Here is a 12,742-nt window from a genome sequence, read left to right as displayed (position 1 = left end):
ATATATATATATATATATATATATATATATATATATATATATATATATATATATATATATATATATATATATATATATATATATATATATATATATATATATATATATATATATATATATATATATATATATATATATATATATATATATATATATATATATATATATATATATATATATATATATATATATATATATATATATATATATATATATATATATATATATATATATATATATATATATATATATATATATATATATATATATATATATATATATATATATATATATATATATATATATATATATATATATATATATATATATAATATATATATTCTCGGTCTTTCTTCCTCCGTCCTGTTTTATCAGAAGCATTGTTTAAGGTTGTTTCTTCCTTAAAAGTTACGGGAACAGGGCTGTATTTTATCCAGCCTTCTAGAATAAAACTGGTTGCTGCGGATATATCAGTGAATTGGGCAGATATTGCTAACAAAATTTTCAATACAGTTAAATTTTCCTCGGTCTTGAAACGTGGTAATGTGATTCCGGTGTTCAAAAAAGGTGCTCGTGATAACGTTAACTACTCAATTTTTAGTTTGCCATTTTTAGTACAGTCATTCAAAAGCTTCTCGTTTGCCGAACTATCTTATTTCGCATCTAGTTGTCCGACATGCCGGAAGTAGTGTATATCAATGGCCAGCTATTGCCAAGTAAATTATTTCATTGTGCTGTTCCTCGAGGCTCTATATAAGGCCCTTTGTCGTTTCTCCTATTCAATGACTTACCCAATACGCTTATATCTAGTAACTGTTGGCTGCATGCTGATGATACAACCATTTAGTCACCACATAAATCAGTCACCATACTTCAGTACATACTTACTACGGATCTTAAAAACGTTCATTCATGATGCACAAATAGCTAACTTGACATTATAGCTGCTAAAACAACTTTCGTGCTTTTTCAGAACTCCCAAACAGTGATTACGTGTTTCATACTTGTCTCATTGAATAATCATAATATACCGACATCTGATAATGTTAAGTTTCTAGGTATTACTGAGGATAAGCATTTTAAGTATGATATTCATGCCAACTCGTTCATCAAAAAGGTTTCTTTTGGTATGCGCAATATCATTAAAACACATTCATTTTTTCAACCTCATATTTTTATCTTGTTTTATCATGCTTATATTACTAACCATTTATCACACTGTCTATATTTATGGGGTAACACATACGCTATTCATCTAAAACCGTTTCAGCACCTTCAAAACAAGGCGATAAAACTAATGACACATAACCCATTCTGTTTCCCTTCAATATCCATCTATCAACAGCTGCGCATTCTACCGATTCAGGAGTTGTTATATCACAGATTATCCCTCATCACATACCGTCTTATTCATCGCAAAATACCATCAGATAGTATTGCTCACCATGACCTTCTTATTAACAAGTATACTAGATCTTCAGAGCAGAAAAAAAAACTTTCCTTTACCCAAACTAAGATCGAACTATGGCAGGTTTACTGCTCGCTTCTATGGTATTTATCTTTGGAATCACATACCTCGGCCTTCTAAATTATATATATATATATATATATATATATATATATATATATATATATATATATATATATATATATATATATATATATATATATATATATAAATATATATATATATATGTGTGTGTGTGTGTGTGTGTTTGTTTGTTTGTTTGTTTGTTTGTTTGTTTGTTTGTTTGTTTGTTTGTTTGTTTGTTTGTTTGTTTGTTTGTGCGTGCGTGCGTGCGTGCGTGCGTGCGTGCGTGCGTGCGTGCGTGCGTGCGTGCGTGCGTGCGTGCGTGCGTGCGTGCGTGTGTGTGTGTGTGTGTGTGTGTGTGTGTGTGTGTGTGTGTGTGTGTGTGTGTGTGTGTGTGTGTGTGTGTGTGTGTGTGTGTGTGTGTGTGTGTGTGTGTGTGTGTGTGTGTGTGTGTGTGTGTGTGTGTGTGTGTGTGTGTGTGTGTGTGTGTGTGTGTGTGTGTGTGTGTGTGTGTGTGTGTGTGTGTGTGTGTGTGTGTGTGTGTGTGTGTGTGTGTGTGTGTGTGTGTGTGTGTGTGTGTGTGTGTGTGTGTGTGTGTGTGTGTGTGTGTGTGTGTGTGTGTGTGTGTGTGTGTGTGTGTGTGTGTGTGTGTGTGTGTGTGTGTGTGTGTGTGTGTGTGTGTGTGTGTGTGTGTGTGTGTGTGTGTGTGTGTGTGTGTGTGTGTGTGTGTGTGTGTGTGTGTGTGTGTGTGTGTGTGTGTGTGTGTGTGTGTGTGTGTGTGTGTGTGTGTGTGTGTGTGTGTGTGTGTGTGTGTGTGTGTGTGTGTGTGTGTGAAAGAAGATGATGCCATGGTGTGGCACAAGTATAAAGGCGCGCGGCAGCAGCTTTTTTAGTGTACATCGTTGTGTTTTGATTGCGTTTTCCGTTTTTTCGCTCTTTCTGCTGCTGTTAACTTTTATGTACTCCACTAATTATAGAAGGTCCCCAGGGCGGTCTCCTACTTTAAGACCTCCTGATTTTTTATGTATCATGTAACACGTTTTTTGTACATACAATAGCAATGAATAAAACTTGAACTAAACTTCAATTACTGGCTACATCAAGGCAACATCTTTACACACAGTGACAAATGAACACAGGAAAAGGGAAAAGAAACGACAAAAAAAAAGCGAAAGTATGCTTTGAAAGTAAAAATTAAAATCAACAGGCCTGCGTAGAACGCGCCGCACAATCACAGCGAAAGCTGGATTAGCAGTTTTTCTAAAGCTTTCTGAAACACCTTTTCGGTAGCTGCTAGAAGCAGTTTCGAAGTCCCCACTATGCCCTAAATCATAATCATTGTGTAGTAAGAAAGCATATGCTGCGGAACTCTTCGGAGGAGTGTGGCACCCACTGTATATCTGCAACAAATAATGTGCATTTTGTTTATGTTGGGGCTGACGACGATGACGAATTATGCATCAGACTTTTGCAATAGACCGGGGCATTCGGTGATCCACTCATTACGCAATTCGAATTGTGTGACTCCTGGTTGCTCCTTTGCTGCCCTAAAACACTTTATTACACATAATAAACTGATTCCTTACGTGACATGAAGCCTGCACAGGGTCAATTTGCAACTGAGTTTAATCCACGAAGTTATCGTCAGCACATGTTCTCACGATAGATCACAATATACGCTTGTAACACGTGTTATTACTGTGACATTACGTGATGTATTGTTAGGCATGTATGCGGGACTCGTGTGGCTGCAAAGCATGCAAGTTACTTTCGCTGCATTTACAAGCAGAGGAAGTTATTTTCACGGAATTTCGGACCAGAGACGGTGCTCTGTGGTAGAATATCGTTTGCCACGCAAATGACCCAATCCGATCTCCACTCGGACCCAAACGACCCGGGTCCGATCCCTACTCTGACCCAGGATATTTCTATTTTTATGTGCATCGTTCCCGATTTTTCGGTCACGCATAGGATGAAGATTGGTTTGTTCACAAGCAATGAAGCCGACAACAGAGTTTCTGCGGAACGAGCTCTTTAAGGTTACGACGTTATTTTTTTTTTCCTTTAGAGAAATACTGCAGGCCACAGAGTCGATGCTGGAGTGGGAATACAGAAGCATCAAAACGTCGCATCAAATAGGAAGCTAACAAGCAATAAATTTATATAATCAATAACTAAGTAAGTATGGTAAATATATCATAAACGTAGGAAGGTTAACTATAGACCGGCTTAGCTCAGGGGCAGAAAAATACTTGGCTGGCACGCTGGGGGCTTCTGTAGAAATCCTAGTCTCTCCTCGGTGTTTTGCTGTTGTTGTTATATTTGTCGTTGTCGTCGTCGTCGTCGTCGTCGTCGTTGTCGTTGTTGTCGTTGTTGTCGTTGTCGTTGTTGTCGTTGTCGTTGTTGTTGTTGTTGTTGTTGTTGTTGTTGTTGTTGTTGTTGTTGTTGTTGTTGTTGCTCCGCGATTGTGGTTATGGACACCAGTGGCGGTGGACACCTACGGCGCCAAAAACGACCCTTCTCATCTCATTACAGCATTCGCTGCAAAAGCCCGTCTTATATATCTGAAGCCTCTCACACCTCCGAGTATGGCGATAAGAGCACGGCATGAGCCAAGGCGTGGCACACCAGGCCCGTGCCCCCCCCCCCCCCCCCCGCCACTCCTCCCACATTTTTTTTTTGTTTCACCATAGCGTAGCGTAGCTTTAAGTTCTTCCATCCATCCAACCATAACATAGAACGTGGAAAAATGACCATTTCAAGGGGGTGCCCCTCCTGAAATCAAAGAGGTGCCCCCCCCCCCCCCATACCCTCGAAGAACTTTCCAGCTACGCCCCTGCAGCATGGCGTCGGTTTATTTTAATAGCAGAGAAATATGTTCCTTCAGCTGCGTAACCGCTAATCACCTGTATGTTTCAAAAGCAGAGCTGTTAAGACTAGCCGTAATTCGTGCGGCCTATCTGGTAAGAGCCACTGAGTGGCCAATCACAAAAAAACACTCTCATAATAATAAACGGGTGTCACAGAAATGGGCAACGTCACTACTCACAAATTCCACTAAAAATTAAAGAGGGCTAACGTTAGCTTAAGAAATGACTTCGAAGCGGTGGCGGCGAGCCTGGAACACCACGTACGTACAGCGAGAGAATACAGAGATTTTTAGCAAGCTACGGAAACATCTTACGGAAATACGACATGGTTCTTTTCCGTATTAGCGCACAATGGCTGGTTGCGTGTTGCCGCCTTTCCGTAACGTGCTTTGGTAGCTTGCTAAAAACCACTAATACTCAGGAACTGGAAAGACAAACGTGGGCCACGAGAAGTTCCCGGAGTCATGGAAAGCATGTACGCCAACATCGACATGCCCGTGTCGTGTCTGTGATTGGCTACGGTTTAACTTGAACTTCTCTGCGCTGAGAAGAAACGTAGACACAACCTGCATACCCTAGCTAAGGGCTAGAAACAACCCTATTCAGAATTGTCCAGTTTCGATTTGTTTGTTGGTAGCCTGGAATCCACGGCACATACCCAGTTTGGGGTATTGACCAAGTCAACATATAGTATCCTATGTATGGTAACTGCACTAGATCGTTTACCAAAAAATATTTCGAGCCTTCTTCTTCTTTTTCTCTGATGGCTCATACAAAATGTGGGAGATTGGCCAAGTGGCCTTGCACAGCGTTAAGCGAACATCCTTGTCTTCTTTCTTTTAGGGTCGAAGCTCCTTGTGGCGTGGCTTGTACGTCCCCCGTTGTCATAGTGCGTAACCTGTGACACGTACCTGCATACCAGTGGTACACACTTGCCCTCGGGCACATATCCGCATGTCCACATGTCCCGAAAAACGTAGCACGGCGTCGTTATCACGCTCTCGGTGGTAACAAAGCGCTGACAACAGAAATGCTGTACCTTCTCTCGTTTAGTCCTTAGACTGTCCGCTGGATAGCGCTACTTCTATTGATGAATAAATGATGAAAGAATGCGAGATGGCGGTACTTGGAGTGTTCACTAGATGGATGGATGGATGGAGAGACAGACAGATGCATGGACGGACGGACGGTTTGACGGACGTATGGATGAACGGACACACGGAAGGACGGACAGACGCGCGGACAAGCGCACGGATGTATACACGCAGGAGCGCATGAACGGATGTACGGATGAACGCACAGACAGATGGTTGAACACACGGACGAACGGATGCATGAACGAACGCATGAACGGATGCACGAACGGATGGATGGACGCACGACTCGTCACACAGACGGACGGAAACGTGGACGGACCGACGTATGCTTCGTCCCACTCATCGCCATGCATTTCGTGGATATGCTGTGATTTTTTACCTACACGCACTGCACTGAAGGCGGTGGTAAGTGAAGTTCAGGTCCGGAAAAGTTTTTGAGCACGGGGGTTAGGCTTTCGCCTGATAACCAGAACTCCTCATGCGCCTCGGTTAGCCGTGGTGTTCTGTCCTTTCCACATTCAATCTCATCACGCCACGGACAATACCGTTTCTTTACGCACACGACAAAGAATTTTACGACATAAACATTGCTTTCGGTGATTTCTTTGCTAACGTAAAAAACACGAGAATAAAAAAAGCATCATCCATCAATAAAGTGAACCGTGGCTTTGTACTTCTAAAACACTGCACAATGCCCTAACAATATCACAGCAAAACTTGATCTGAATACCTGGAAAAGAGACGAGGACATGTAAGCTCGAAAGTACGCAACCATTGCGCGAACAGTTTGGCTTCGCAAACAGTCGTGCTGAAGACAGTTTCTCTAAACACACACTATATTTCCCGCGAGCTACAAGGTAACTCTGAAGTCCCCCATGTTGAAAGTCATTCCGACTGCTTGGAGTCTTTCGGTGGAATTTGTAGGGCTCGTGTCCCCTCGTTGTCGTCGATAGCTTCTCAGGGCATCCCTTGGCTGGTGGACGTCCGTAATGGCAAGCCAGCCCCCGAAGAAGGTGCTAGTCTTCGATGTAGTCGTCCCCGAGGGGACTAGCCCCGAAGACGTCATTGACGCGACGTCATTGACGCGACGTCTTCAATAGAAGGAATCGAAGAGGTTCACTGTGTACAGCACTTTGGAGGCCAGAATTTCCAAGTCACCGTTAACAGTGAAGCCACTCTGGCTCAAATCGTCAACGCGTCTCACCTCATCATCAGAGTAGAGCGCATTACTGGCGTACCCTTAGGACCCCAAGTCACTCATGTCACCGTTCTGTTTCTGCCGTGCCACGTTCCCAGTGAGGTCCTCACGCAAGCATTGTCTCCCTACGGAAATGTTCTGCATATGAGAAGAGGACTCATGGGGTCGCGCCCAACCGTGACCACTGGGACGCGATTCGTCCGGATTGAAAAGAAGACGTCGTCACTGGTGCCCAATTACCTCAAGGTCACAGGCCATTGAGTGACCTGTGTCTATAAAGGAATCCAGCGAGTGTGCCGTCAATGTGGAGACAGTGGGCACTTCCGCATGATCTGCACAGCTTCGTTTTGTGGAAGGTGCGGCGTTTATGGCACGACGGGAAGGGCTTCTCGCTGCCATGTCGCCGTTGTGGTGACCCGCATGCCACCGTCGCCTGCATCATCAGGCCGTCGTATTCCAAGGCGGCCTCCAAGAGTTACCCGCCACTTCAACCGGGCAAGAAGAAGGACGCCGTATCATTGACGCGGGGCCCGGATTTGCCAGGACGAAGTTGGGCACATCGCAACGCCATACCAGACACCACACCAAACGCCCACAGTGTCTCCAGCCAGCCCGGACCAGGCAGCCCCTCAATGCGGATGGTCCATCCAGCGACCCGCGACCAGTGGTGGTTCCCACAGAATCACAGGTCGAGCCCTCGCCAGAGGAGGCGTCTCTCGATTAACGCGTCGCAGATAATGACGCGATATCTGATGCTCACCCCATGGCTGCCCAATTTTCTGTTAGTCCTTCTATTATTGAATAGACCTTTTCCCGAAGTGACGAGATTTCCATCAACGAGGTCTCAAGCAGCACTAGAAGTGACACGGCCCTGCAAATAGACACCGACAGCACTCCAAGCGAGATCAGCCGGGACAGTTTGGACGAATTTGTGCCATCTTCGCTCAAGAGCCTCGGCACCAAGTGCCTCCGATTACCCAACAGCGACTCGGGGGCGCCCAGCAGAAACACAAGTCTCCTGCGGACTTCGATGCGGCCATAGAAGCCCCGCGCTTGCGGTGGGTCGCCTGGTCGTAAGAAGTGATTGAGCTGCTTGCGAGGCACCCGCTCCCGCGTCTGTGAGAACTGTGAGTTTAGTATCCAAATTTGTCTTTATTGTTTATGATGCCTACCACATTGAATATTATTTCCTTCAACGTAAAAGGTTTTCGCAGTCTGGTAAAGCAGGCCGAGTTGATTAGTGTAGCCCGTGCTGCAAATTGTGATGTTTTGTGCCTGCAGGAAACTAATTTCTGTTCACTATCCGACGTTAGGGCTTTCAAACACAAGTTTAACTTAGATTGCTATTTTTCTTTCGCTAAAAGTCGTTTTACGGGAGTAGGCATCATTATATTTAATCGAGCTTTATTGAGAGGTCACCTTGTTGTTTATGACGGCGTTGGTAGAATTATGGCTCTAGATTGTACCTACTTTTCTTTTCGAATGAGGATAATATGTGTGTATGCGCCTGCACAATCCGGACAATCTAACACTTTTTTCGATATTTGGTTGTTTTTTTCTAGACGGTCGTCACGTAATTCTAATTGGAGACTTTAATTGTGTACTAAATACACGATGCGATGTACAAGGTCCTGGCTGGTCTTGGTCTGCTTGGAATTCACGTGAGCTGCGACGCCTTGTCCGCCATTTTTCATTGCTGGATGCGCATAGTGTGATGCACGGGAATACTTTTGTTTCGACATGGCACCGCGGACCATCCTCCAGCAGACTCGACCGGGCTTATATTCCACATGCTTTAGAGACGTTTGTCTCCGACTTATGTGTTCCATCTATCCCCCTTTCGCCTGTGTACACCTCTGACCATCAACCGATTCTCTTAGAACTAAAAATTCCATTTTCTTTTTCGGGGAAACCACGGCGTCTTCATGTTTGCGTCCTCCAGGACGCGCGCTCTCGGTCAAATTTGTCCCGTGCAATACGGGTGTCACTCGCTGCGTCTGATTCATTTCATTCGGATGCGCTTAAAACGCAGTGGTGCCTGCACTGCTGAGTTGAAGGGCGTTCACTTCGTCGTCGCTTTTCTGAGGAGCTGGCCGATACTGCAGCGAAGTTACGCATCGCCTTGCGTGCTGAAACGCCGTCTCCTCTGATACGAGCTTGGCAACATGAATTACGTGAACGCTTCCAGCGTTTGACTGCACCTCGTCTCCGGTGGCGGCTGCATGGAGTGTAAGCACAACCCTTGTGCCCACCCCGAGGTGCTACGCTATGCGAAGCAATCGTGTTTTGGGCAGTCACAATCACTTGTCGTTCCGACCACGCAGACACCACCTACTCAGCCACTTCCAACACGTGATCGATCTCTTTTTCTGGCGCATTTTGAAGAGATGTCATGTTCGGCCATGCGGACAAACTGTGACATAATACCGCCTATGGTTAGAGGTTTACCTCGCGTTCCTCAACAAGCTGCTGATTCTCTGCACGTCCCTCCATCAGTTGAAGAGGTAAAGGCAGCACTATAATCTATGAAACGGAGGACAGCCCCTGGGCCAGACGGTTTTCCAGTTTAATTTTGCTTGTCATTTTGGAATGAGCTTGGTACTGCATTAACCGCGGTTATCCGGCGATGTTTCGAGGATGGTGTCTTTCCATCAAGTTTTCGAGATGGACGCATTGTGCTTATTCCAAAAGGTGACGCTTCTTCTGTTAATCCTGAAGATTGGAGACCTATCACGCTTCTTAACATTGACGACGGTGATCGTTCAATGTTTGAAGGCTCTGTTGAACACCCTGGTGGGTCATCACCAGGCTTCATCTATGCCCGGACGAGAAATACACAGCTTGTCCATTACCACCCTGGATATCATAGCCTATACTCTGTCGCGATCTGCGCGTGGTCTCCTTGTGTCTTTAGACCAGGAGAAATCATTTGACCGACTAAAGGACACGTATATCTTTAAAGTGGTCACAGCCCTTGGTTTTCCTGGTACTTTTGTTGAATTAGTTGGACATACCTACTCTGGTATAAAAAGCACACTAGTTCAGGATGGTTGGGAGAGTTCTGCCTTTTATATAACACGTGGAGTCCGTCAAGGATGCCCCTTGTCTTCTGTTCTATTTGTCCTCAGCGTTGAGCCATTTTTGTGTGCTCTAGAAGCGAATTCGCATGTCCGGGGTCTTGCGCTTCCCGGCAGCAGTACCGTGAAAGTCACAGCTTTTGCTGACGACATAACCCTGTACCTTTCAGATGAAGATAGTCTTTCACATAGCCTGCGTTTACTTTTCCAGTATGGGGACATTTCAGGCGCCGCGCAAAACGTCTCTAAATCCCGGTATTTGTTCATCGGCTATCCCAACTCCACATCCACATCTCTTCTTCAGCCGGCTGCGTCCCTTCGTATTTTAGGTATTTTATACAACCACTACGGCATTTGCGAATCTGTTTGGTTAAACGCTCTCGAAGAAGTAAGACTGAAAATTCAGGATGCACGGGATTTTGACTTCCCGCTTCTTGAGCGGAGGTACCTAGCGCAGACTGTATTTTGCGGTCGCATTTGGTACCTTTCTCACGTGGAACAGCCGCCTTTACGCATCGTAAGGTCATTGCAGTCGGCCTTGTGTTCCTTCTTTTGGTTTAGTGGCACTGAGTAAGTCTCTCATGCAGCGTTAGGACAGCAGCGTTCCCAGGGAGGTTTTGCTTTTCCTTCGGTATCAATACGCTGCCGGCTATTGGCCCTGCACTTCCTGTTGCGCCTCGTACAAGGAGAGGAATCCCCCGCCCGAACTCTGGCATATTATTTTCTAGGCACTCACCTTCGGTATTTATTGCCTAATGTGCGCCTTAATCGGGGCCCACAATCAGTAGTACTTCCTTCGTTTTAAGCAACAGCTGTCGCGTTTTTTCATTATATCCAGTCGACTTGCCCTGAGTTGGATGTGTTAGACAATCCATGTTGACACAACAGCCGCTTTGTTGCTCCCGTTAGTTCCTCCGGCACGCCGCACCCGCTCTAGTCGTGTGTCTTGGAGCACGCTGACGGCATCATTTCTACCTGGCCACCTCCGGGACTTCATGTGGCGGCTGGGGTGGGGCGTTCTTCCTACCCTTGACCGCCTAGAAAGGTGGAGAATGGTCCAGTCATCAACATGTCCGAACTGCTCCCTACGGGAAACAAATCAGCATGTGTTAAGGCAATGTGTCGTTGCTCGTGTTTTCTGGAGGGCTGTGCATGCAGGATTTCGTGGCCTTGGAGTAAACCGCTTTGTTTCTTCTGGACGTTGTTCTCGAGGCCACTTTGCCTGCCTTCTTATTGTTGCTGGTGCCTACTGTCTTTGGCGTAACCGCTGTGAAGCTGTTGCAGCAGGTCGTCGCCACCTTGCTCTCTTCCCGATTTTGGAGTGACCGTACAAAGAAATACTATCTGTTTTGTCGGAGGAACTCTTCTTTCTGGGTGAGGAGGAATTCCTTCGACACTGGTCCTGCCCTTTTGTGTTCATCTGCATGAGTCGCGTAAAGCTTGTTTTCAGGCCTGCCTGGCATTGGTAGGTTAATCTTTGTTTAGTACTCGCACAAATACCTTGTAAATACTATGTAAATACCGAACATAGAGATCCTTATATTTCATTTGTGTGTTCTTCGTTTACCATGTATTGTGTATATGTAGACATTCTTTTGTAACAATTCTTGCGTATCTGTGTATGTTGTGTTCCGTGTACATATGTAAACACATCCTTTTGTAACAACTTTTGGTGTGTCTGTTGATGTTATGTCCTGTCGCGATGTTCCGTTGGATTGTGATAATGTTCACTGTCCGTGAGAATAAATTTCTCTAAACAAACATCATTATACGGTCCTGGGGCCCCACCCACAATATACCATTCATTTTATGATAACGAAGGCGGAATTTTCGCCAACGCAGCCTAATCAAGTGTGACGCCCACGGGACGGCTTTCTGCTCCCCCATAGTAGAGTACCAGGTACTCTAAATTGTTTACCACCTTTTCTAAGCACATTGTATCATTATACCATTCATTCTATCATATCACATTGAGTTCTTGTGTACATGTATGCCAACGTTGTCATGTATATTAGGGTAATGATGTCTTCATTGCAGCGTGGTAATGTTTGTCTTGGTAGATAGATGGGCTAAAGTGTATGTGCCCTTATTACTGAGATGTTATGACATCTTTGTTCTCTGTACATAGCGCAAGTAAACTTTTTTTCTAAACAGATTGGTCTGTTGTATATGTTCTTGTGCAATATTTTGTCGACACGGCCACATCAAGTGTGAGGCCCACGGGACGGCTTAATGCTCTCTTATAGTAGAGTACCAACTACTCAAAATTGTTCACCACTTTTTCTAAACACATGTGTAACCACTCATCGTGAACTCGTTCACGGCATAAATTTTGTCAACAGGGCCTCATCAAGTGCTCTCCCATAGTAACTTTAAATTGTTACCCACTTTTTTCTAAACACGCGTACAAAGTGTGAGAGCGAACGGATGGCTTTATGCTCTCCTATAGTAGCGTATCATGAAGTCAAGATCATTAATCACTTCATCTAAACATACAATTAACGCGCATGGAAAGGTAGCTTGTAGCTCTCCTATAGTAGAGTGCGTTTGGGACTCCAAAGCGTTCAGCATTCGAACACACAAGTGAATGATGACAACGCGTTGGAGCTAGGTTTTAAGGTCCATAATGCCCACGTTGAAGTCACCGACTGATATAAAGAACGGATGGACGGGCAGACGGTCGCATAGACTGATCGACGAACCATCATCATCATCATCATCATCCCGATCATTATCATCAGCAGCCTGACTACGTCAACTGCAGGACAAAGGCCACCGCCATATTCCGCCAGTTAACCCGATCCTGAGCTTGCTGCTGCCTATGTATACCCGCAAACTTCTTAATCTCATCTGCTTACCTAACCTTCTGTCGCCCCCTAACCCGCTTGCCTTCTCTGGGAATCCAGTTGGTTAACCTTAATGACTAGCGGTTATCCTGTCTGCATGCTACATGCCCGGTCCATGCCCAT

Source organism: Rhipicephalus microplus, chromosome 8 (genome assembly GCF_043290135.1).
Source record: "Rhipicephalus microplus isolate Deutch F79 chromosome 8, USDA_Rmic, whole genome shotgun sequence".
In the NCBI taxonomy this organism is placed as follows: Eukaryota; Metazoa; Arthropoda; class Arachnida; order Ixodida; family Ixodidae; genus Rhipicephalus; species Rhipicephalus microplus.
Note: the sequence above shows the minus strand (reverse complement) of the source record.